At 43.0% G+C, this 26,780-nt stretch overlaps 1 protein-coding gene and 1 non-coding gene across 2 annotated transcripts in view; both read right to left on the bottom strand.

The window, feature by feature from the left end:
- CD99L2 (CD99 molecule like 2) overlaps window positions 1-26,780 on the bottom strand; it is a 98,400-nt gene that overhangs the window by 54,969 nt on the left and 16,651 nt on the right. The window lies entirely within an intron of this gene.
- On the bottom strand, window positions 21,063-21,181 carry LOC111733140. Its single transcript, XR_002777854.1, has one exon. It is a non-coding gene; the product is annotated as a 5S ribosomal RNA (ribosomal RNA).

Here is a 26,780-nt window from a genome sequence, read left to right as displayed (position 1 = left end):
ATACTGACTGAGAAGGAAGAAATAAAACTGTCTTTGTTCACAGAGAACATGATGTTTATGTAGATAATCCCAAAAGAATAATTTAAAAAAACCCTCCTGGAACTTAGTAAGTGACTACAGCAAGGTTGTAAGATACAGGGCTAATATACGAAAGTCGATTGCTTTCCTACATACCAGTAACGAACAAGTGGAATTTGAAATTAAAAACACAACACTATTTATATAAGCAGCCCCTCCCAAAAATAAATAGCTAGTATAAATCTAACAAAAATATATAAGATCTATATGCAGAAAATTATAAAACTCTGATGAGAGAAATCGAAGGAGAAATAAGACACAATACTGTCAAGATGTCAGTTCTTCCCAACTTGATTTATAGATCCAACACAATCACAATCAAAATGTCAGCGAGTTAAGATATTGACGAACAGATTCTAAAGCTTATATGGAGAGAGAAAAGACCCAGAATAACCAATACAGTATTGAAGGAAAAGAACAAAGTTGGAGGACTTACACTACCCAACTTCAAGACTTACTATAACACTAGAGTAATAAAGATAGTGTGGTTTGAGCAAGAGAAAAAAAAAAGATCAATGAAACAGAAGAAAGAGCCCCAAAATAGACCCACATAAATATAGTCAACTAATCATTGACAAAGGAACAAATGCAACACGACGGAAAAAAGACAGTCTTTTCAACACATGGTGCTGGAACTGGACACCCACATGCAAAAACATAAATCTAGACACAGACTTTACATCCTTCGCAAACATTAACTCAAAATGGATCACAGACCTAAACAATAAAACCACCTCGAAGATAACACAGAAAATCTAGACCTGCGTTTGGTGATGACTCGTTAGAAACAACACCGAAGGCATGACCCATGAAAGAAAAATCGATAAGCTGGACTTCATTAGAATTAAATTCTGCTCTGCAAAAGATACTGTCAAAAGAATGAAGACATGAGCCACGGACTGGGAGAAAATATTTTCAAAAAGATATCTGATAAAAGGCCATTATCCCAAATAGACAGAGAACACTTGAAACTTAAAAACAATCCGATTAAAAAATGGGTCACGCCCCAGTGGTCCCTGGCATCTAGTCATTCTCTGGGCCACTCCTGTGGACCTGAATAGACATTTTTCTAAAGACATACAAATGACCAACGGGTACATGAAAAGATGCTCAACATCACTAATCATCAGGGAAATGCAAATCAAAACCACAATAAAACATTATCTCACACCTGTTAGAATTGCTATTATCAAAAAGATAAGAAATAATGACTGTTGGCAGGGATGTGGAGAAAAGTGAACCCTTGTGCACTGTTGGTGGGAATGTAAATTGGTGTCGCCACTATGAAAACCAGTATAAAGGGTCCTCAAAAAGTGAAAAAGAGAACTACCATATGACCCAGCAATTCTATTTCTGGGTGTAGAGCTGAAGGAAACGAAATTGCTATCTCCAAGAAATAGCCGCACCCTCATGTTCACTGCAGCATTATTCTCAATAGCCCAAACATGGAAACTACCTAAGTGTCCATCGATGGGTGAATGGATAAAGAAAATGTAACACATGCATATGCGCACACAATGGAATATTATTCAGCCACGAAAAGAAGGAAATTCTGCCTTTTCAACGACATGAATGGATTCTGAGGGCATTATGCTAAGTGAAATAAATCAGAGAAAGACAAACACTGTATGACCTCGCTTATACGTGGGATCTAAAAAGCCGAATTCATAGAAACAGAGAGAGTAGAACGGTGATTTCCAAGGGCTGTGGGCGGGTGGTAGGAGAAACAGGGAGATGCTGGTGAAAGGGTATAAACCTCCAATTATAAGATGAATATCTGGGGATCTAATATACAGTATGGTGACTACAGTTAAAAATATTGTATTATATAGTTGAAAATTTCTAAGAGGGTAGATCTTAAATGTTGTCACCACACACACAAATGGTAATTATGTGAGCTGGTGAAGGTGTTAACTAATCTTACTGTGATCATCATTTCACGGCATATACATGTATCAAATCATCGTATTGTACATTACACAATTACATCACGTTAAATTTATACAATGTTGTATGTCAATTATATATCGATAATTATGGAAAAAAGGAGACAAAGAAAAATAAAGATATGAACCAGAGTTGGTATATTCCTTATTGGAGTGTTTCTAAAGCTATATACATAAACAACAGCTGACCAAGAGAAAAATTAGTCAGATCTTCACAGATATCTTACCAAAGAAGATATACAGATGGCAAACAAGCATATGAAAACATGCTCTACATCATATGTCGGCAGGGAAATTCAAATTAAAACAAGATACCACTATACACCAATGAGAATGGCCAAAATTTGGAACGCAGACAATGCCAAGTGCTGACAAGGATGTGGAACCAAAGGAAATCTCATTCATTACTGGTGGGAATGCAAAATGGTACAGCCACTTTGGAAAGCAGTCTGGTGGTTTCTAACAAAGCTAAACATATATACATATGTGCCAGTAATTGCACTCCTTGGCATTTACCCAAAGGAGTTGAAAACTTATGCCCACATAACCTGCACATGGATGTTTACAGCAACTGTCTTCATAACTGCCAAAACTTGGAAGCAACCAAGATGTCCTTAAGTGAATGGGTAAACTGTGGCACCTCCAGACAATGGGATAGTCTTCATTGCTAAAAAGAAATCAGCTATCGAGCCATGAAAAGACACAGAAGAATCTTCAATGCCTATTACTAAGTGAAAGAAATTGTAAAAGCGACATACTGTTTGATTCTCACTATTATGACATTCTGGACAAAATTATGGAAACAGTAAAAAGATGAGTTGTTTGCCAGGGACTGCGGGGGAAGGGATGAATAGTGGAACGATGTTTAGGGCAGTGAAACTACTCTGTGATACTGTAATGGATACATGCCCTTAGAAATTTGTTCAAAATCACAGAATATACAACACCAAGAATGAACCCTGATGTAAACTATAGACTTTAGAGGATAATGACGTGTTCATATAGGTGAATCAATTATAAATAACGTACCACTCTGGTGGGGGGTGTTAATAATAATGGAGGCTATGCCTGAGTAGGGGCAGAAGGTAAATGAGAAAACTCCATACCCTCTGCTCAATATTGCTCTAAACCTAAAATAAAACTATAATATAAAAAAATAAAGTCTATTCAAACAAAGAATGATAAAAGTCTATATACCGACATGGGAGAGGTCTCTAAGATGTACTAACAAATAACTAAAGCAAGATACAGAGAAGTATTTTTCATTTGTGTATCTATATGGATAGCCATAACAATTTTCTGGAAGCTTACACACAAAAACTGGTTAACAGTGGCTGTGTTTAGAGAATGTGAACATTTCGCTATTAATTTCAACCCTTCTCTGCCTTTTTTTTTTAGTATTGTACATGTATTTCTCTTATGATGATGATTTAAAAGTTCTTTATCGACCTCCCCCCAAAATCATAAGCCAATCATCCTGCTGGGTACTCCTTCAAAACTCTATCCTTTCTCACCCAAGAATGGGAAGAATAGGTTCTTCCAAATAACATCTTGCATAGGTAATGTGTTTTTAGCCTCAGCCATGTGCTACTGTTTGTTTCTATATTCTGTTATGTATCATCAAGTAAAAACAACAATTTAATGATTTTGCAGTATTAATCCCTCGTTGATCTTGGATTCTAGAGACCCAAACCAGCTGTGGACAAAACCATTCAATCTCAAGCTACATCCTGAGGTATGAAGACAAGTTCAGAGTCTACAAGCAAGCATAGCTGCTAAAATCAAGATGGGAACAAATATTCTGAGAGATACCACACCTCCGATGGTTTAAATTCCGTGCCTCTTCCACGCGATCTGTAACTAGACTACTCAGTTTGAGTGTAAGCAGACAGGAATCCTTGCATTAACAACACTGATTCACCCTCTGGCACCAGGCACGTATTAGAAAGCAGCTGATTCATAGTAGGCTCAATTTACAAGCCCCAAATCACTGGGTATCTGGACGGCCAGTGTTCAAGTATTTGGCAGAGGAGTTCCCTCATTCCACTGCAGAAGGTCACAAAGAATTTCTTTTAACGGCAAAAGCATGCAGTGAGCTGGTCACACCTGTCTGAAAACGTCCTTTCACACAGAGCAGGACTTTGGAAACATTACACACGGCCTTGTGCGTGTCCTTGAGAAGATCCATTTAGTAAGGAAATTGCTGGTCTTACCCGCAGACAACCCAGCAGCCTGTGTCCGTCCTGAAGTGGATTTTGTCCCTTTGGGAGGGAACATAAACTTGACCTCATATTGCAACCTGACCCACCGTGACTGGGGTCTAAAGTTAAGGGTGCGTTTTTATGAAGGCTGTAAAGCAAGACACAGCAGGCTGTTGTTACAGAATTCTGCCATGGACTGGCTGGGACCCAGCATCTGCCAAAGCCTTGATTGAAATGTCTGATCCATGAGAGAGCCCATGTGATGTGCCCCTTAGGTAGCCTTTCATTTGGATTTGATTAATTACTCCCTCCTCCGTTCTCCCGCCTGTTCCACTTAGTTCATCCTGAAATCTTGCCCATTCAAGTGTTTGTGCTCGTCCTCTCTGTAGATCTAACATGGCAGCCTCTAGCCACGTGCGGCTTTTTAAATTAAAACTAATCAACACTCGATAAATTTTTAAAATTCAGTTCTTAGTCATTCCAGCCCCGTTCCAAATGCTCTGTAGCCACACAGGGCTGGTGGCTACTGTGTTCGACACCGCCAACAGATAACAATTCTATCATCGCAGAAAGTCCCATGGGTAGTGATGCTTGAAGCAGGGACCAGGACTTGGGCATCTCCATGCCCAAACGCAGGCCTGGCAGCAAGGAGGCACTCCCTAAAGGTGTGTTCATTGCGATTATCCAAACTCTGTCTCCATGCTGCAAAAGTGTCTCTGATCTGCTCGCACGGAATTAGCAATAGATAACTTGATCTTACTTTGTGACAAATCCATTTGGGTTTCACGCCCAGAGCAAACTCATCTCTGCAGAGGAACGGATATGTCTGCTCCTTGCTGCTGGACTGAGAACTGCAGAGGCAGCCTGGACCCCGGGCTGCTGAAGATTTCAGAGGCACGGTCACAACTTGGCCAGGGAGACGGGTGCCTCTCAAGTGCCCAGTGACATCTATCCCCCTGCTCTCTAAGGATGGCTTCTCGCCTGCCTTTTACCTTCATGCATATATGCGGCTTTCAGTTTTGGGGGGTAAGGTCCAGTACAAATCCTAAACGAATAAATACCATAAACCGCTTTTGTTTTCAAATTGCAAAATCTTGACCCTTTTCTTTCGATGAATAAGAACGCAAGGGACACCAGAGACTAGTAAAGCGTAGATGCGTCGTCTCAGGATTTTCCATTTGCCTGTCTGAATGGAGCTTCCATAAACACCCATGTTATACTTAAGTTTGTCCAAGAAAGCCAGAACACCCACCTGCCCGGCAGCAGGGTTAGCACCTGCATCTGTACAACTGCAAAGAAATGGAGCTATTTATCAAATAGGAAAGAGGAAATCGACTCGGTCAACAGTGAGGCAGGCCCTTAAAAGCTGGGAGGGCCCACCAGAAGGTGGGCCAGGATCAAATTCAGCCCTGAGGGGGCAAGTCATGACCCAGTAAATAGGACTGTGACGTAAGCCCCCGATCACTTGGGTTCAGAGAATAAGACTAAAAATCAGCTCCAATAGATTGAGCTTACTGATGGAGGGGTCAGGGGCACAGCTTGATTTAACCTGAAATGAGCCATGAAATAAAGATGCTCTACCTTAACGTGATCAAGACCTCGCCTGATGGGCTGCTTGCAAAAGCCATGTGTTTCCCCTGCCCTCTAGCAGAGGGCCACTGGGGCCATGAGTAATAAAAGGAGAACCTGCAGGCCGGAAAAACAACTTCGCACCTCTGTGCTGCAGGAAGCCCCTGCCTGCCACAGAAACATCCCCGAACATCGCTTGTGGGAAATCTATTTCACAAACTCGCTGGCATGCATGGTCAAGTTTTCAAATGTCTCTGGTGCAAATAATTTCACTCCCTTAACACAAACAAGTAGGTCTCGCTCTCCCACCAAAAATGCTAAATTATGCTAGTCTCCAATTTCCCTGAATTTTTGCACTGTTTTAAATTAACTCTTGTTGCCTCAGTCTAGATGGGAACACATTTGTCTTGGTAAATTTATGCCTTCACACCTCAAAGCATGCTGAGTAATTAATATCCTCTGGGTTAGCTAAGCGCTGCAGCATTGCAAGGGAACATGAACATGGCTTTCCTCTTATTCTGATTACTAAATGGATTTAGCTATTGCCACCTGAGCTCCCACTAGTTTCATGAATAAATTGAAAGCACTCCCAGAGAGGAAAGTAATGATGCAAAAGCAGTAGTTCATCAGAAGCCAGGGATCAGCATTTCAGTCCAAAACAGCTATCACCATCAATACATCTGCGGAGTCCAACCCAGGCAGTTCATTTCAGGTATTCACAGGGCACACCTAACTTCTGTTACCTGCTATGTAAAGGAAAATCCGGTAAACAAGAATTTAGATGCAGGTACCATGGCTAAGAGTATTTTTACACATTTCCAGGGAGCATCTTTATGTCCTATGTACATGGCAAGGAGCTTGATATTAAAGGTGAGGAGGGTTTTGGTTTGTTTTTTTTTAAATTGCATAAGTCACCTTGCTAACTGAAAGGATACGTTCATTCTTCCTTTCCACACAGAAAGGTAAATATCGATGATGACTGCTCAGAGAAAATCCCAAAGGGGCTCGGAAGGCCTTCAAGGATAACCTCTTCCACAGAAGTCAGAGCTGAGGGCCAGGGGACTCCTTTGAAAAAGAAAAATGGAGTGGCTGCCAGGGACAGGGGTATGAGGAGTGACTGCTAATAAGTGCAGGGTTTCATTTGGAGTTAACAGAAATAGTCTAGAATTAGATCGTAGTGATGGCTGCCCCACCTACTGAGTATATTAAGAAGCACTGAACTGCAGACTTTAAAATGGTGGATTTTATGTTATATGAATTATATCTCAATAAAAAAATGCGGTAGCTGTCTCCAGGTACTGAGCCCAGCATTCAGCCCTTCCAGGACCCTGGGACCTCAGAGATCAGACACCTGATCAGGTGGGAACCTGCAGGCCCCCACAGTTAATAATTTGGTAGCAGAAAGAGAAATGATCATGGAGCCAGGAGAGACAACTTCTCGTCAGTTCTCCCACTCACTGACTAGGGGCCCGGCACATTCAGTTGACTTCACAGGAATGACCTGCTCCCCATACATAAAACGAAGGTATTATACCTGATTGCTCAACACCCCAATGGGATAAAATGGATGACATACATAACAGAAACGAGGCCAACGTGGGCCAAAAAAAGCGTCATCATTATGTGCCAGGAGGCTTGGGGGTCTCATGATAGCTCTATGACAAGAGGCACAATGCTCTGGGGACCACAGTTTCTAAGATACTAAGTTCTTTGCTGAAGATGACACTGCTGGAGTCACATCAAAAACTGGGACACGAGGCTCTCAACTCTGGTCCAAAGCTGTTCCAAGATTATAAGTACTGGATGAGGATTATAAGTACTGGTGACCAGCTGTGGAGCCAAACAGCCTGAGTGCAGGTCCCAGCTCTGCCACTCACCAGCAGAGACACCTTGGCCAAGAGCCTTGACAGCTCTGTGCCTCAGTTTCCTTACCTGTAAAATGGAGATAGTGGTAAACTCCACTACGGTGAGTTGATTTGCAGACTAAATTGGACAGAATATATGAAGGGATTAGCAAGGAATCTAACACATAGGAATCTCTCAAATATTAGCTATTATTATATTTGCTATTAAAGTAGAATTTACCAGCTCTGTAAGGCCCTTCATAAATATGAATGAGTAAATAGCTTTTGGAAGTTATTAAAATGTTCAAAGCTTAACAGATGCAGAGACAACAAAGTCACACTCCAACCTGAACTCACCCAGTGTCTGATGAACCTTTAGATCCTAATGATGTGACATAAACCTGGGAAATCGAGACACAAGGTTGTCACAAAACAGTTCCGATGCCACAAGGTATTGACTAATAACAATCGATGCACGTGGCATTTCCTTCTCCTGCAGCCAACAAACAAAAACACAAGTGGATGTGTGTATAATTGTTTAAGTGAGGTGGGAAGCTGTCTCTGATTGATGTTGCATAGATGGACATTTCCAAATCAGAGCCAAGCAGAGCTGAACAGGACCTCAGCGACCATCTAATCCCACACACTCATTTTAGAGATAAAGAAAATCCATTAAAAGGTTGACTTTGGTGGGTGGGTGGGGCATACTGTTTTAAACTGGCGAAACAAAAACAAGAGAATCTCCTAAGACAGCTCGTCACAGTCCGGTGCAGTACAGACGTGCTTGCATGGAGCCTGGGTTGCATCATGGGCCCTCAAAGAGTGAGCGTGGACAGAGAGCCTGATCTAGCCAGTCAACTTTGAAGGCAAAACAAAGCAGTCATGTCGCGAGGTCCAGCATTAGCTAGGGTCTATCCATGTTCACGAGCAGGCTGAGAGACAGAATCTGAATCTACACTGAATGGGCTCATCAAGATTTTAGCCTTATCACCAGGCCAGGCCAATGCAAAGGGAGAAAGGTGCTGCCAGCCTGAGTCAACTCCTAGAGGTCCCCAACCCAGACCTTTCTCCCCAATTCCAACCCTGCAGGTCACGCTATCCAGGGGAAATTTCCACAAATCCTCCAAAGAGAAATGCCCAAACTGACCTCTGTCTTCCGTCACCTTACCCTTCGGCTCCCTCCTTTTGCATAGCAGAGTTCAGGTGTATCACCACCTACCTAGGCACCGAGTCAGAAGCATGGCTGTAATTCCTGATGCCTTCTCCTTCATTGGCGATCAAGTTTTATCTGTTTTACTACCAAAATATTTCTCGTATTCATCACATCGCCTCCACTTCTGTGGTCACTCCCTTATCTTCTCATTTCAGCCCTCTAACTGCCCTCCTTAGCCTGAGCCTTGCTTCTATTCCGCTGCCCAAAAAGTGTGATACATCAAAGATCTGGTTGGGTCACCCTTGTTACGCAAACACTACCAATTTCTCCCCGTTGCCTAAAGAATCAAGTCCAAACTCCTTGCGTATCATTCAAAACTGAACCATTTTCTGCACTTCTATACCTCCATGCTCACTGCTCTCTTCATCCAAACCCTTCTTTTCCTGTAGAGGTTGTCAGCATCCTCAGAGGAACTTTTCTCCATGGTAATGCCTGCCCCCTTCACCAGGTAAAACTCATCACGTTGATCCTCCTCCATCTTTCATTCAAATTGGACCTGATATATCTGAGTCTCTGGCCCTCACAGTTGACTGTAAACTCTGAAGAACTGAGCCTTGATCCTTTCTGCATGCCCCAACATACCACAGGGCCTTGTCCCATCATAGTGCTTAGTTCACTGCCTCAAATGAACTGCTCTTCTAGCAGATGCTTATATCGGAAACCCAAGACCATCTATGCCCAAGAAACCAACACTTACAATGTATTCTTCAAACTAGTGAACAGACAGACCTTCTGCCACAGAAAACCCACAGTTTCTCCTCTAAGCACTAAAGTTTTGAGAAATAACTTTATAACAAGTGCCTGCAAGTGAGGAAGACAATGAACCTAGAGGCCTCGAACCTCAATTCTGAATGCATCCTAGTGATTCATCTGTTCCTGGTAATAACTCTGGACCAAACTACAACATTTTGGATCAGTCAGAAAACAGAAGCCACTTTCAGGGAAGATTTCCCCCTGACTGGTGGCCTAGAAAATGTGGAAAGTCTTCTTACCAAAGAGTCCTCTTGCTATAGGGCAAGAGAAGAGAAAAGAGAAAAAGGCCCATGAAGAGAAATGTCTATTCAGACTCTCTGCCCATTTTTAATTGGGTTGTCTTTTATTGTTGAGTTGTATGGGCTCCTTATATAATCTGGATACAAGTCTCTTATCAGATATATGATTTACAAAAGTTCTCCCCCACTGTGTGGTTTGTCTTTTGATTTTCTGGATGGTTTCTGTTGAAGCACAGAAGTTCATTTTGAAAGCCAATTTATCTTGTTGGTTTTTTTTTTTCTTTTTTTCTTTTATCACTTGTACTTTTGATACCATATCTAAAAATGCTTTTGCCTAACCAAGGTCATGAATTTACTTCTACATTTTCTTCTAAGAGTTTTATCATCTCGGTTCTTACACTTGAAATCCATCATCCATTCTGAATGTGTGTACGGTGTAAGGTCGGTATCCAATTTCATTTTTTTTCTTTTGGCACATGGAAATCCAGTTGTCCCTGAACTATTTGTTGAAAAGATTGTCCTTTCCCCCCATTGAATTGTCTTGGCACCTTTGTTGAAGTTCTACTAACCATGAACGTGAGGGTTTATTGACTGATTCTCAATTCTATTCCATCAATCTACATGATTATCCTTGTGCCAGTACCAATCAGTCTTGAATTCTGCTGTGTTGTACTAAGTTTTGAAATCATTCTTCTTTTTCAAAACTTGTTTTTCAGTTATTCTGGGTCCCTCGAATTTCCATATGAATTTTAGGAGCAGCTTGTGAATTTCTGCAAAAGAAACAGCTGCGGTTTTGACTGGGATTGCCTTGAATCTGTAGAACAATTTGGGAAGTATTATCTCATCTATTTTTAAACATCCTCAAATCTCTCCCATTTTAAACTAGAAAACCCTTTTTTTTTTACTGTACATCCGCATCCTGATACTGCCTTCTCTCTCCTCTTCATAATCAAAGTTTTAAAATGGCTATACTTGATGCCTCCACACCCTCCCTTTCCAATCCCTCCTCGATGCCTCAGCCTCATAGCCAGCTCACATTAAGCATGTCCCAAACCAAATGCCTCCACTTGCCTCCCCTCCTCCAACCCTAACCCTTTCCTGGGCTCATCTGTTTCACTGAATGGCACAGCCACAAGCCAGAAACCTGTACATCATCCTGGACATCTCTCCCGCACTCCGCAGCCACACCGTCATCAAGTACTGTCAATTTTACCTGCACCACATGCCCTCGGTCCACCCACTTATCCACACCTCAACTGCAGCCATCATCTCTTGCCTGGACAACCACAAGAGCCATCTACCTGGTCCTTCCAGGTCTTCTCCCCACAACAACCCATTCTCCACACAGTAGGCAAAAAGACACCCTTTAAAAAAAAAGATTTTTATTAAAATATAACTAACATGATAGTGTGTCCATTTCAGGTGTACACCATAGTTACTCGGCATTTATCTACTTAAAGAAGCGATCCTTGTAAGTCCAGCAACCATCCGACACTGTACAATGTTATAATTATGTTATTACTGTTTTATCTATGCTGCACACATCCCCATAACTTGTTTTATACCTAGAAGCTTCAACTCCCTTTATCTTTTTTTAAATAATCATAGCACATCATTTCCCTGCTCGAAACCCTCAAAGACCTCACTACCCTGAATATAAACTCCACGTGCCTAACTATGGCCTGCAAGGCCCAGCCTGATCTGGCCTCCCTCTCTCTATAGGCCCGTCTTATATTACACCTCTCACTGTTTTATGTAAATCTTTAAGTTTGTTTTCCAGTCATGTATGTCCACTCTGGAAATCTTATAAAATGTGAAAAATAAGAAAATATCGCCAAGTGATTATAACATAGACGAATCTTGAGGACATTATGGTAAGTGAAACGCAAAAGGAAGCCAATCACAAAAGGGCAAATACTATGATTCCACTTATCTGAGGTCCCTAGAGTAACCAAATCCAGAAAGAGAGAGAAAGTAAAATTGTGGTTTCCAGGGGCTCGGGGGAAAGGGATGATGGGGAGTTAGTGTTTGATGGGTATAGAATTTCAGTTTTGCAAGATGAAAAACTTATGATTTGGCTGTGTAATGATGTGCATATGTTTAACACTACTGAACTGTATACTCGGAAATGAGTAAAAAGGTAAACTTAAGGTTATATATATTTTTAGCATGACAAGAAATTTAAAAATAACACCGAGTTACAGTTTATTAAAAACAAACTTCACAAAAACCAAGTCAACTTTCTCAGGGTTTATTAACTTTGGGAAGAACCTGAAATGTAAGCTAATCGACCATCCCTCAGAGTATAGCAAATTCATCTCCAATGTATAACTCAGAGGTTCTCAGCCAGGAGGGACAGGCTGACCAAGCTTAGGAACCTCTGCTCTCAGAATCACCTCAGCTGGGGGTCCTGGCAGGTGCTTTTGAAGGCTATTCATTGGAAGAGTCAGGTTGCTGGAAAACGTTTTTGTACTGACCCTGAAACTGGCCCTGATCTTCTAGCACTACAAAGAATAAGTCCATCTCCCGTTGTCCACGGCAGACATCTGGATCCTGTGGTGAAAGTCACCAGCACCAGATCTCATCTCCCTGCCACACCCCTCACTTCTTCCTTAACTCCTTCCTCCCTTTGACTTGAATGACGTTGCTCCACGAACCTGTCCGTGTGTGTCATATTTGCAAGAAATGGCTTGCTCTGATTCCTTTCCCTGATATACCCAATGGCAGACTGTTGCTTCTACAACCACCACACTAAAATTCAATGCCTGTGTACACTATTATGGAACTCGGCCCCGACAGCCCTTGGCACTTATGTGGCACACTGGAAACACTGGCTAAGCGATCTGGGGAGCAATGTCGAAAATAGAAAGAGCCAGTCTGTAGGTATAAATACATCCTGCTCTGTTACCTCCTTCTGGGACTAGCTTATCAATCTGTCTGGCTCGTCTTCCAGCACAAATCCTCAAAAGGAGTGAGACCCACCGCCTGGTTTTTGCCTCAATGGAAAAGGGGACATTGGTGTCTTGGGCTATACAGCAATTGCAAGGAACTCATCCGGGCCTGTGTCTGTTTGATTTGGCCGACTATTTCCCTAAATCAGCTTGTTATTTGGGAGAATATAAATCAAATAACCTATTTAACACCATGCGAAATAAAATCACAGCTCTTCAGCTGACCTTTCCCCTTTATAGCGCTCTGCGTTTGTGTTTCTGTACACAAGCCGATGGGGGCGGGAGCTGATGCTAAGGATATAGATGTTTTGAAGATACAAAACGACCATTTTTAAAAAATCCACTAGAAATGACAAGCATCCTGCAAGTCTACGTTATTGAACATTCCTACTTACTTTGGAGGGGGAAGAGGGAGGTACCTAAAGAAAGCTTCCTCTGTGTCACAGAACAGAATTCAACTTGTCTACTTTCTAAGCTTCTTTCCAGCCCAAATGTGTCCCTTAAAACGTGAACTCGGCCAGGCTCAGCAGTGGGCATGCTCATCATTAAGATCAGCAACTTATCAGACCATGTTTATCTCCGAATTGTACCTGACATGGATCGTACCGTTAGAAGCATATTTTGCATCCCGCCCTCAGTACATGCAGGCAGCCAGCAGACATGTACATCGCAACAAATGATGCGACGAGGCTACTCACTGAATTGTCTTGACATCTTTGTCAAACATAAACGAATTCGGCAAGCTGAATTTTCTAACTTCCCTTCATGGCTATCTTCTCCACAGAGAGAGGTTCTGGGAGGTCTGAGGCCAAGTATCATGCCTCTTCTTCTCCCTGGCACCTGAAGCAAGGGCAGGCGTGGCACGGGTCCACCGTGCATTCAGCAAGTTTGTCAAATGAAGTCACCTAGCCCAGTATTCAAAAAGGAGGCTTTCCTCATTTGAGGGAGAAAAAGGAATGAATGACTAATGCACACAACACGAATAAATCTCAGGATTATTATGCTGAGTGACAGAAACGAGGCGAAAAAGAAAGTACATGCTTTATGGTACCATTTCTATAAAATGCTGGGAAATGTAAACTAATGTATAGTGAGAAAGAGCAGATCAGCGGCTGCCTGCAGATGAGGATAAGGGCAGAGAAAACTTCTGGGGCTGATGAAGACAGTTATGATCTTGACTGTGGTGATGGTCAAGAACTGATCGAACTGTACACTTTAAACAAGTGTGGCTTCTTTTGTGTTCATTATACTTCAACGAAGCTGTTAAAAACAACAGTATACACCCATGAGGGCATAAATGCCAAAATCCTTACAACAGCCTCTTAGAGCCTAGAGGATCTACCACCCACCTCGCCAACCTCTTCGAGATGTTTTTCATAAAATCTGTACTACATACCAAAATATTAATGGCAGTTATCCACAGGTAATGCCTATTTCCTTCTTTATTTTCTGAAGCTATTAATGTTAGAAAATGGAACTATTTTTTTTAAAAAAAACAATGTAATGTAATGCAAAGGTAATGTTATAAATGATACCTTCTGTAGTAGGCAGAATCCCTCAAGAAGTCCCATTTCTAACTGCCCACTTCCCAGAAACCTGTGACTATGTCACCTATATGGCAAATGGAACTTGGCAGATGTAATTAATGCTACTGAGATGGGGAGATGATCCTGGATTACCTGGATGGGCCCAAGCTAATGACAAGGGTCCCTAAAAAAGGGATATGGGAGGGTCAGAGTCAGTGTGACTGGAAGAAGGAACCACGGGCCAAGGAATGTGGCAGCCTCCAGATGCTGGAAAAGCCAGAAAACAGATTTTCTCCTGGAGCTTCCAGAAGGAACACAGCCATACTGACACTTTGATTTCAGCCTGGTGATATCTATGTCAGACTCCCAACCTTCGTAATGTAAGAGCATATATTTGTGTTGCTTTGAGCCTCTAAGTTTGTGATGATTTGTTATAGCAGCAACAGGAGACTGATACCTCTTCCTTTCTGTTATGTACGCGTTCATCTGTTGTCAACAAACTCCTGCTGAGCATCTACTCTGGATCAGACACCATTCTAGACCTGGGGAACAGCAGGAACAGTGCATTCTCTGATGCAGAGAAATCACCAGAGCAGCTAGGATCTGTCTGAAAGAGCCTAAGTGCCTACTTTGTTTTTAACAGGTTTATAGTATTCATTTAGAAGTCTTTCGGATACTATTCTGCTAATCCTGTAATGTCACACTTTCAACAAGCAATTATTCTTTAAAAAGAAAAAAAGAGTCCTACTTACAATTACGTATATTCTAATTGGGTAAAATGACTGACAAAGGCTTTAATTATGGTTCATAACTCACACCTACTATATTATTAGACCTTTGCTACAAGTTGGCATTTGTGAACATTACATCATTGTTCTGTCATTTGTGCAGCTTTCTCCAATTATTGTACTTGTGGGGCATTAGTGCAAGGTGAGGTGACAAATGATGGTGCTCTAACTACCAGAGCCTTTTATTTACCTGAGAAAAACATCTTTCGGTCACTCTCATCCAGATGGGTTCCCAGTGGGGATCAACTCTATCCACCAAGAACTTGATTTGCTCATCTTGTGAATTATCACAATACTCACATATTATACATATAGATAAGTCGTCTTTCAGTAAGATATACCACATGCCTAATAACATGTTTATTATGTTAGAAAACAAAATTCAACTGAGTAAATTGTAAAAACCTTACTGGCTTTATTCAAAGATTCATGAATCAGGTGGCGTCCAACCTAGCAGATAAAAGGAGCTCTGAGGAGCTGTACAAAATGAAAAGACTTTTACAGGCAGAAGGAAGCAGGAACGAGGAAGTTATACTAGACAGAAAAGCAGATTGGTTATCGCAAGGTAACTTTTTTTCTTTTGCTATCCCATCTTTTTGTGCATGAAGACTTTCCTGACCCCTCCAATACGTAATTATCTTCTCCCTCTCTGAACCTCCATGCAGCCCAGCAGCTCTGTCTTATGATTTAGCACTTTGCCATGAGTAGCCTTGAATGCAGTCCTGGTTTCTCTTTCCCAGATATCATTTATCCTAGATTGACTAAGAGTAATTTGAGGAAAGGAATCATAGGTTACATTTTCATTGTAGCCCCACATCACTTAGGATGTAGCTGAACAGATATTGGCAGCTCAGAAGATACTAAATTTAGTCTGCATTAAATTTAAATTATGCTAAAATCTAAGGAGAATCAAAAATAATTTTCAGAATATAGCTTTCCCATCTCCCTGTGACGATTCAAAAATTGCAGTATGAACAGAAATTCTATAAAATCCTGTTGGACATAATTCTTATTGATGAACCTTATTTACCTTTATTTTTAAACGTGCAAAATTCTTATGAATATAATAAATGCTGTTAGAAAGATCCATAAAATTGGAAAAGGAAAAAAGAAGAAAATAAAATAACCTCCCGTAATTCCTTCACCCATAGCAAGCATCATTAACACCTTGGTATATGCCCTTCCAGACTAGTTTGTGTGCCTCTATGTAGGTTTAACGTATGTACACAAATACTTTTACATATGTCGCTATTACTGCCTTCATTAATTCTTTAGAATAAATCACAAGAATTTGCTGGGACTAAAGTATAACATATAAAGACGTGTGTGTGTGTGTGTGTGTGTGTGTGTGTGTGTGTGTACTTTAAAAAAGTATCACGCACTATGCTTGCTTTCGTAATCTTTTTTCCGCATGTTAATAATGTGGCTTTAACGACTGCATCGTAAGTCATCATACCTTAATTTACTTAAGCAGTTAAGTATTATTGAACATTTAGGGGTTTCAATTTTTCACTCCTAATATGAAACAAAATGAAAGAGGGGTCTTGCAAGGCCACCATGGTGACAGTGGGCCAGTAGCTAGGGTGAAATGAACTCCACTGTCCACACCAGAATGCTGAGAGAGAAAGACCAACAAGGCAAAGGAGATCTCAGCCCATCACAGTGGCTGGTGCAGAGGAGGTCCCCAGGGAACGGCAATGCCCCGCCCCCCCCACTCCCCAGCAGGAGTACACTTTTCCATGGGCACACTTGAGAACAGAATCATTGGGTAACCTTGAACTCCATCAGATGTAATAGCAACAGGAAAAAGATGAAAGCTATATTGAAGTTTAGATAGTGGTGTTTTTTAAAACTCAATTTAGGAAACCTTCAACAATTCAGGCTATGAAAAACCCAAAGGCATTGAATTTGGGTTTGAATTTAAGAACTTCAGTCTTGGAATTCTTGACTATTCACCCAGTAATTCTCAGGTGCAAAATGCCAGGTAGGAAGAGATGGGATCCTGGAACAGAAGAGAGGCATTAGGGAAAACTTGGGAAATCTGATATGAAGCCTGGATTTTAATAAGTGTTCAGACGATGGTTCGTTGTGATGAACACACCATACTAACGTAAGGCGTTACTAGGGGAAACTGGGTATGCGATGTGTAGGAACTCTCTCAACTCTTCGAAATTTCTCCATAAATCTAAAACTGGTCTGAAGTTAAAATTTACTTTTTAAAAATTTCAGACAGATCCCTGGACCTACTTCATCCTACTTCTCAGCCTGCGTTTAAGAGGCTTCAAGAGTTAGGTGGCTTCCTATGGACAATTGGTCCCTTTGAATACAGCCCAGGGAAGTGGGTCAAGCAGGGTCTAAGTTCTTGTGGACATTTTAGACTCTGCTTCTACTACCCAAATGTTTTTCCTGCACCCCTGGCCTCATCTCCAGCTTGGGTTCAAGTGATCAGCAGTTCTGAATTTGCTCAGAGGGAGACTCTGCCCTGCCGTCAGGAAGTTAAGTTGAAATAGAAGGAATATAAATAGAAGGAAAAAAAACCTAAGAGCAGTTACTAAAAACATCCAGGACTTTTTGGAACTGTTGACAAAGAGGAACTCTTTCACGGGGCGTGCTAAGCTGGTAAGATGTCATCCTGAGCTGCCTGTGGCTACTTTGGGGAGAACCTGCGAAAGAATAAAGCCAACTCAGAGAAAAGCAAAACTGAGATGGAGATTGTCGAAGTGACATCATTTAAGAGCCTAGACCTATGTGTACCTGAAAGTAGCACCGTCTCAGGGTTCTTCAGGTACCTGATCCAATAGATTGCCTTTTTCCTACATACGTTTGTTAACTAAAGGGGAGACACTGTCTCTGCACTACTGCCAGAGGGAGAGGGAACAGATTGGCAGTATCTATTGACATTTGAAACCCGAATTCTGTCACTTGGCAAGTCTACTTCTCAGCATCCGCCTCGCACATGGTCACAGGGAGAACCCAAGCTGAAGAGGAGGTCACAGGTTACAAGGATGCCTGTTGCAGCGCTGCTGCGCAAAAGGCCTGGAAAAGCTCAAATGACTGTGAATGGAGAAATTCTTCTGTCAGATCAGGTACAGTGATAATGTGGATATAAGCCAGTGGTTTATATGAATGACAGATCTACATGGAAAGATCCTCCAGACATATGACTGAGTGGAATAGTGATGCAGAGTATAATAGCATTCCTGTAAATATGTAAAAGACCCATCCATCGACAGATGAATGGATAAAGAAAATGTTATTTTTTCTGTTGTCTTTCTAAATTTTATTAAGTTTCTTGGGGTGACATTGGTTAATTATATAGGTTTTAAGTATACAATGATATGTCATATGTATATCGCAATGCGTGCTAACCGTGCAAAATCAAATCTCCTCCCATCAGGGAGGGGGAATGGAGGTGACTGCTTACTAAGTATAGGTTTCTGTTTGGGGCGATGAAAATATTCTGGAAGTAGTAGTGATGGTTACACAACAGTATGAACGTACTAAAAAAAAACAATTGTACGCTTTAAAAGGGTCGATTACATGGTATATGAATTATATATCGAACAAAAAAATATGATGGCATAGATGAACTTGAGCGATGAAACTGGGAAAATGGAGGCAGATTTCTGAGGTACAATCGATAGGATGCAGGGACAAATGTGATTTGGGGACAGAGAAGAGAGGGTGAAAGGACAAGGTGATACGAGAGGATTTGGAAGTGCCCTGTGAGGCATTGTACTAGCTCCCTGGGGAGTCCGGTAGCAGTAGAAAGAGGTTTCCCTGTCTATATCAGGTCATTGCCAATGAATCTGACTCGGACCTAGTGGTTAGCTTTTGGGGCTTTGCTTGGGATAATCAGAAGAGGCACAGTGACCTACTAGTCTAGGGACCTATCTTTGGAGCTGAGCTGTCTTTGACACGGAGGTCTCCAGAAGTAACCAGAGCTACCAGCTCTCACCTCCTACTGTGATCATCCAGTCCCAGAGACCAGCTCTGAGGTTCCCCCATCTTTGTAAGTAACACTGACAACTGAGGCACAGCTAATCTCACAGCTACCACACGCGCTAAATCAGGAAGGGAAGGCAGCGCAACCAAGGGGACAGGGAGCTGATTTGAAAACCACTTTTCCCCTCTGCAGGAACATAAGACTGAGGGCCCCCGCCAATGGCCTGCTGGACACCTGGTCAAAGGCAAAACTAATGGGCCAAGTGCATCCCAACCCAGCTCTGCCGCTCACTAGCTGAATCACCTTGGACAGGTCTGTACCTCTCCCAGAACCTCTTGTCCTCTACTTTATGAGGCCAATTAGTACACTTCCAGAGGCCAACATGAGATCCTAGATGTGGCTGTGTCTGCTGTGCAGGGACAGTCAATCCAGCAATGGTACCCTCCCCCCATCTCCACCAGCTCCTTTCTCATACAGTCTAGGAAACGGTCATGTCTCCCCAGCCCCTGATGCCCCTCAGCTACTGCCCTTTCTACCCCTCCTCCATGCCCGGGCAGGAGGGATGGGGTCTCCAGGCCTTGCTCCACCACCTGCGGCCGTCTGGCTTTGCCTGCATCTCCCGGAAACCATTCTCGGAAATGTGAAATGGAACATGAGACGGGGCTTACTGCTCTTTGAATTGTTCCACTCTGGCTTCCCTTTCTTCTGATTTTCCTTCCACCTCTCTGTCCATCCCCTCCTTGGCTCCTGGCTGACATCTCTTCTCACTCTGAAACTATGCTGTTAGCCCTTCCTGTCTTTCTCCCTCCCTCCCTCCCTGACCCTGCTTCCTGGGTGATGTGGTCTAGGACCACAGCTTGGTTTTCATCTCATGTTGAGACCTCCCAAGTCACGTCTCCAGCCCCCGCCTATGCCAAAGCATCGTCTCTCCTGTGAGCATAACTACTCCCAAGACTGCTTCCTCTTCGATACATTGCAGCTGACAACCCCTGTATATCCCGCAGTCACTGAAGTGGCCCAGTATCTGGCACACAGTAGTAGGTATTTAGTATTGGTTAGTATCTGACTCCAAAGCACATACATAATGTGCTGTATGACCCTCTTCAGTTCCTCAACCTCTCTATCCCTTTTTTCACCATCTCTTAAGTCAGGACAGACAATGTATGCAGAAGTACCTGAAAAGTAAAAGGGCTCTGACACCCCAAGTATGCTCAAATGGTGTCATTCTGTCCATACTGGTGGGTGAGTCTGCCAGCCTAACACTGTGTCCCCTCACCAAGTCCACCTCCCAACCTCTCTGCTGATGGGGAAGATAGGCAGTCTTCCCTCTGAGGCTCCCTACTGCAGCTGGAAGGTTCTGGAAGAAGCTGGTCCCAGACACTGTGCTGGATGTTCTACATCATCCATCATACCCCAGAACGCTCTCATGAATACCTGTGCCAAGTAGCTCTTATTTTGGTCCTTACTGGGGAGCAACTAGGCTGAAAGGTAGAGTCGCCACAGCCCTGGGGGAGAAGGGCACACCCCGGAATGACTCCAGGCCGCTGCTGGCTCACTGGGCTGCCTCTGTGCTGAGCTAAGAGCAAACATTCTCCTTTCCTTCTCCAGACTAGGTTCCCCCAAATCATCACCCAAGCAGAACCACCAGCTACTACTGCTCAGGCTGGCAGTTTGGGCATTGTTACACTCAAGTCCTCCTCTCTCTCCCCAGTCACATCCAACCCATCAATGACAGCAGTCAATTCAACTGAAAAACCTCGAGTCTAGCCATCTCTTTCATGCCTACTGCCACCACTCTGGTCCCTTAATGAAGCACTTTGTATATACCTTGCGCTATAGTTAATTTTGATTTTTTTTCTTAGTGTATGTAATTCTAATGTTTTCTTTATGTGTGTTGTCACTTCCTAGCAAGTTTCTTCTGATCTTCCCAAGGTGCTCTACTGATCCAATAGAAGATTCTATCTGTCTGTCTGTCTGTCTGTCTGTCTATCTGTCTGTCTGTCTGTCACCTCTACAGCACCTGGTCTTCCTAGGTGGTCTCCCATCCAAGTACTAACCAGGCCCGACCCTGCTTAGCTTCCGAGATCAGACGGGATCGGGCACGTTCAGGGTGGCATGGCCATAGACTAGAAGATACTCTTTAGAATGCCCTGAATCTCTACCAGTACACAGCCGATCAGGAGATGGCGTGTGCTCCTGTCACTGTCGCCAGCCTTGACCTCTGCTGGGGTCCTCTCTTTGCCTTGTTCAGTAAAGAACTATTTCATAAACTTTGTACTAAACACAGAAGAAAATAATCAGACACCCTCTTTGAAAAATTTTCTTTCCAAATAACTATCCATGTAAGTGTATTTGGAAAAGAAAAACCTTTCAAAAATATTTTGTATCCTGGCCTTTGGTGGGGGGGGAAGGAAGGAAAGAAGAGAAGGGACAGCTGACTGAGGTTCTTCTCATTGCCACTGCTGGTGAGGCAACTGATTTCATAAGTATTAATCAAAATCACTCTTGATTATAGCAAAAACAACCTTTGCTATAATTTTAATGCAATTAACTGGAATATATGGTAATTCTAAGCAATCTTGTTCTTGAGATTAAAGAACAACCTGCCAGGAAACATACGAATAAAGCTTTAAGATCAAAATTTACATAATTAGGTCTCTTCCCCACTCTACCCACCCCCATCCCTAGCTTCTCTGGCTAGAAGTCCTGCTGAAAGGAGATATTTAAAGCCAGCAGGCCTACAACCTGGGCTGGCACCCTGTGCTTCCCCGCAAGCACGAATATTCCTTTCTGATAGCACATTCATGTTTCTACGACACGTCCCTCACTGACTGGCAGCCAAAGACAGGCAGGCAAATCACAGAGTACAGAGGGTTTGAGCCATCCTTTCGGAGGTGGGAGCAACAAAAAAGTAGCAATGCCTTCTTGAATTTGCTTCCTAGCAGTTTTAGTACCACGCAATTTGCCCACCTCGCTCGGCATACATACCATATTCCTGAAAAGATAACCTAAACAATACATCAAGCCCCAAAACTACAGGTTTTGTTTATGAGACATGTTTTAATGCCTTGTCACAATAGATGTCCTTGTCACATACTCCCCCAGCCCAGGCACTACTGTCACCGGAAAGGCCCTAGCTGCTACATAGCTCTAACTGGGGCTCAGACAGCCAGAGCCACTGCCGCCACTGCCTCTACTGCCTCACCCCACTTCACCCCTTTCCTGCCAATCCCTAACTCTCTGGGGGAGAGCCTGCATTGCTCCAGGAGAGAAGAAAAAGCTTCAAGCAGTTATTTTCCTGAAGATGTGACAAGTGACACCGTGCACACATAGTCCTGAGAAGAGGGAGAAATGCAAGGAGTGACAATACCGATTGCACATCTGACATGCAGCTTGGAGGCTGAGGATCCCAGGGACCGAGTGAAACAATTCCCACGACTCACCTTCCACCCTCCATCTCATACAGAGGTTTTCCATTCGATCCCACCCGTGAAAAAAATCTTCAGCATTTGAAATCACATAAAATGTCAACATTCCCATTCCCCCTTAAATAAGTTATTCTTGGACATGCAATGAAGTTCGGGCTGAAAGGTTAATTAATATTCTTCTATCAGAAGCTTTGGAAGAAACAAAAATCATCGTTTTTATTCTTTGCTGCTTTGAAAACAAATGCAGAAAAGACAGGGTAACGTTTTTTTTTACGAGACCGTCAACATAAAACGCCACACTAGAGACTACTCACATAACTAAAAACCTGACTTCCTGTTCCAGATGGCACACCAAGCACATTTACATTGTCTCTGAAAACCCCTGAGAGATGTCAGAAAAAAGGCACGTGCACAAGTACACGGAGCACGAAGGGGTGAAGACATCAGTGATCCGAAGACTGAGATGAACTTTCAGAAGAACGAAGGTGGATGAGATCGGAGGAACAGATAAATCGAAGCCAGAGGAGTTGAATGGGAGAACTGGAACTCGCACACTGTCAGTGGGGTGAAAAATGGTACAAGCAGTTTGGAAAACTATCAGTTTCTCAAAAAGGTAAACATTCCTGTACCTTAGGAGTCAGCAATTCCACTGCTAGGTCTCCGCCCAAGAGAAATGAAGACATATGTCCACAAATAGCCTTGTACACGAATGTGCGCAGCGGCTTGATTTGTAGCAGTGCAAAGCTAAAAGCGACCCATATGTCAGTGAACAGGGTATGGATAAACTGTGATATATCCATATAATGGAAAGCTGCTCAGCAATAAAAAGGAAGTACTGATACACACTATAACATGAATGAACCTTGAAAACTCTACGCTGCAGGAAAAAAAGCCAGACACACAAGAGTAAACAAGGCATCATTTCTTTTCATGAGATTCGAGAAGAGACTACTATCCTGTGGTATAAAAATCAGATCGGTGGTTGCCTGAGGGGAAGGGAAACTGGGAAGTGATGTAAGGGAACTCTCTGGGGTGATAAAAATGGTCTGTTTTGATATGCATTCGAAGTTAAGGATCTTAATATCTTAGCATTTAACTGTATGCAAATTAGATCTCAATTAAAGATTCCTCACAACTAGATTAGAACTAAGTGAGGAAAACTTTTAAATAGTGAAGAACACAGAAGAAGACCTGAACGAGTGAAAAGACGTACTAGCTTGTGGACAGGAAGATGCAATATTACAAGAAGTCAATTCTCCTTAATTTCTACATGTGACATGCTTCCAATAAAATGAGTAACAAGAAAAAATGTGGGACGGACCCAAACTCAGTAGCACATCCCCTGTCCAGAAGGAGGTGTGGAGGCTGGATGGAAGGCCCCCTACCCCCTCCTCAAATCACTGCAGGGGAAGGCGGACAGTGGGAGAAGGAATAGGGAGGAACTACATGCAGATGTGCTGCTGCCCTCGGCCTCCTGCGCAGGCCCCTCATGGCAGAGAAGCTGGACATTTCCCCTCTAAAGAAACTGAGCAAGCTGGCGAGCAGGAGCTGACAGCCCAAGCAGGCCTGGGACCCAGCAGAGAGAATCCATGTAGGCCAGCCCCGGCCTGCTCACCACTCACAGCCCCAACATGCAGCCTTCCCACCTTCCCGGACTGCAGCCCACCTCACACCCCAGGGAGAGGAAATCCCACCCAGGCGTCCACTGAGGAATACTAGCAGACACCGAGAATCACCAGAAATTGGGGGAAACCAGCAACCTCCATTCATCCATCCAACAAATAGCTACTGATCAGCATGATGAGGTGCCCAGCTCTGCTCTCAGCCCCGGTAAACATCCACGAACAGGGCAGCTCCAAGTGGTGCCCTCACAGAGCAGAATTCCAATGGGAGCGGTCTACCTATGCTACAAAATACTGTGTGGCCATACAAAAGAATAAAGTCGTGACACATGCTATCATCTGGATGAGCCCTGAAAACATTACACTGAGTGAAATAAGCCAGACACAAAAGGCCACGTACTACATGATTCCATTTGTATGAAACATTCCAAATAGGTAAATGCATAGAGACAGAAAGCTGACTGGTGGGTGTCAGGGGCTGGGGGAGCAGAGAACGTTGACTGACTGCTTAGTGGAGATAAGGTTTCCTTTTGGGGTGATGGACATGTCTTGGAACTAGACAGAGGTGGTGGTCATGCAGCTCTGTGAATGTCCTACATGTGAGTAAATTACCTTTTTAAAGGGGTGAAGTTTATGGTATGTGAATTTTATCTTAATTTTTTAAGCCACAAAAAATAAACCACATTTCAAGATGATGTATTCACAGGCAAGCCAATGTAAAGGTGATTTGACTCAGAGACTGCACGGAGCCAGGCTGGAGTCTGGCTGCCCCAGCTTTTGCTCCCCTCTAAAGCCAGTGCCGGCCTGTTAATATGGAGTGGGAGGAGGGGCAAGAAGCAAGCAGTGCCCAGGGTGTGAGGAGGCGAGGCAGGGCCGATGTCTTGCTCACTATAAATACACCTGGCCCCTAACCACAGTCAAAGCCTGACTGCCCAAACATGATACAGAGTGTGCTTCCAGGGCTGGGTATGATTTGCTTGAACACAATAGAAGTGTTCTGACTCTGCTACTTGGGATTCAAATTTCTGCAAATCCAATCCTATCCTCAATGACCCAAGGAGCTTTCATTTAAAAGAAATCCTTCAGTGAATACGTTTCACAGGATTATGGAACCAGGAAGTTAGCAGTTTTCAGTCACCAAAGGGCTAAAAAGTGGACTAGGCACCAAAGTGATTATTTCATCACCAAACACTGAAGATCTACCAGGGACCAGTAACTGGGGGAGAAAGAAAGATGAAAAAACAAAACAAAACAAAACAAAACAGTTCTTGACCTCAGTCCAGCGGCGGAGATGTTTAAACAAATGGGGCGATGACAGTTTCATGTCTTAGGTGTTACACATCTTGGCAGCAGCCACAAGCTCCACTTGGCAGGCTTTAGGGAGTGGGTGTCAGCCGGGCTAGTGGGTTCAGGAAGGTGAGCAGATAGTCTCTGAGAGAAGGAGGAAAAGGCTTCGGAGCAGAGGAAGCCTCCTGAGTCAAGCCTTACAGATGCAGGAGCCTGTCCGCCATTCTCACAGAGCAAGGAGGCACCATGAAAAGGGAGAAATTGGGAGGGCTAGAACAGAGATGTGGCAAGGAATTGTCAAAGAAGAGGAAGGCAGATGAGGAAGGCCACATGGGGGAGGGGCTGCAGGTGTGAGAGGAGTATGACCTATGTGTCCCTTGGTATATGGGCTAGAATGGTGACACCACCCGCCAAGATGGGGAGCACAGGAGGAGAGGCCAGCTTGCGGGAGAAATGCCAGGTCCAGGTGGCCTTGAAGACTCATCCTTCCATTTTTTGTTTTTTTAAATCATTAAAGTATAGTTGGTATATATGTCTCAGGTGTACAACATAGTGACTCAACATTTATACACCTGATGTGATCACCATGATGAGTCTAGCATCTGTCACCATGCCATAAAAATGCTAAAATAAAACATAGGCAGTGAACTCTCTGACACAGGTCATTAGTGATGTCTTTTAGGATATGTCTCTTCAGACAAGGGAAATAAAAGTAAAAATAAACAAATGGGACTATATCCAACTAAAAAGTTTTCGTGCAGAAAAACCATCAACGAAACAAAGAGACAACCTACTGAATGGGAGAAATTTGCCAATAATACACCTGATAAGGTATTAATATCTAAAATATATAAGGAACTCATACGATTCAACCGCCCCCCCCCAAAAAAAATCCGATTAAAAAATGGGCAGAGGACCTGAATAGACATTTCTCCAAAGAGGACACGGAGATGGCTAACAGACATGAAAAGCTGTTCAATGTCACTAATCATCACAGAAACGCAAATTAAAATTACAATGAGATATCACCTCACACCGGTCAGAATGGCTATCATCAGTAAATCAAAGAAATGTTGGCAAAGATGTGGAGAAAAGGGAACCCTCCTACACTGTTGGGGTTGCAAATTGGTGCAACCTCTATGGAAAACAGTCAGGAGGTTCCTCAGAAAACTAGAAATAGAACTACCTTATGACCCAGCCATTCCACTTCTGGATATTTGGCCAAGGAAAATGAAAACGCTAATTTGAAAAGATGTATGTACCCCTACGTTCAGTGCATTATTTATAATAGGACTCATCCATCTGACCCCTCTACTGCATTTGACACCTTCCTTGAAACAGTCTGTCCTGAATCTCCATGACATTTGCCTCCTCAGGCTCTTGTCCTCT

This window comes from Pteropus vampyrus, unplaced genomic scaffold (genome assembly GCF_000151845.1).
Source record: "Pteropus vampyrus isolate Shadow unplaced genomic scaffold, Pvam_2.0 Scaffold529, whole genome shotgun sequence".
NCBI classification, from domain to species: domain Eukaryota; kingdom Metazoa; phylum Chordata; class Mammalia; order Chiroptera; family Pteropodidae; genus Pteropus; species Pteropus vampyrus.
Note: the sequence above shows the minus strand (reverse complement) of the source record. Positions and strands in the feature narration are given on the sequence as shown.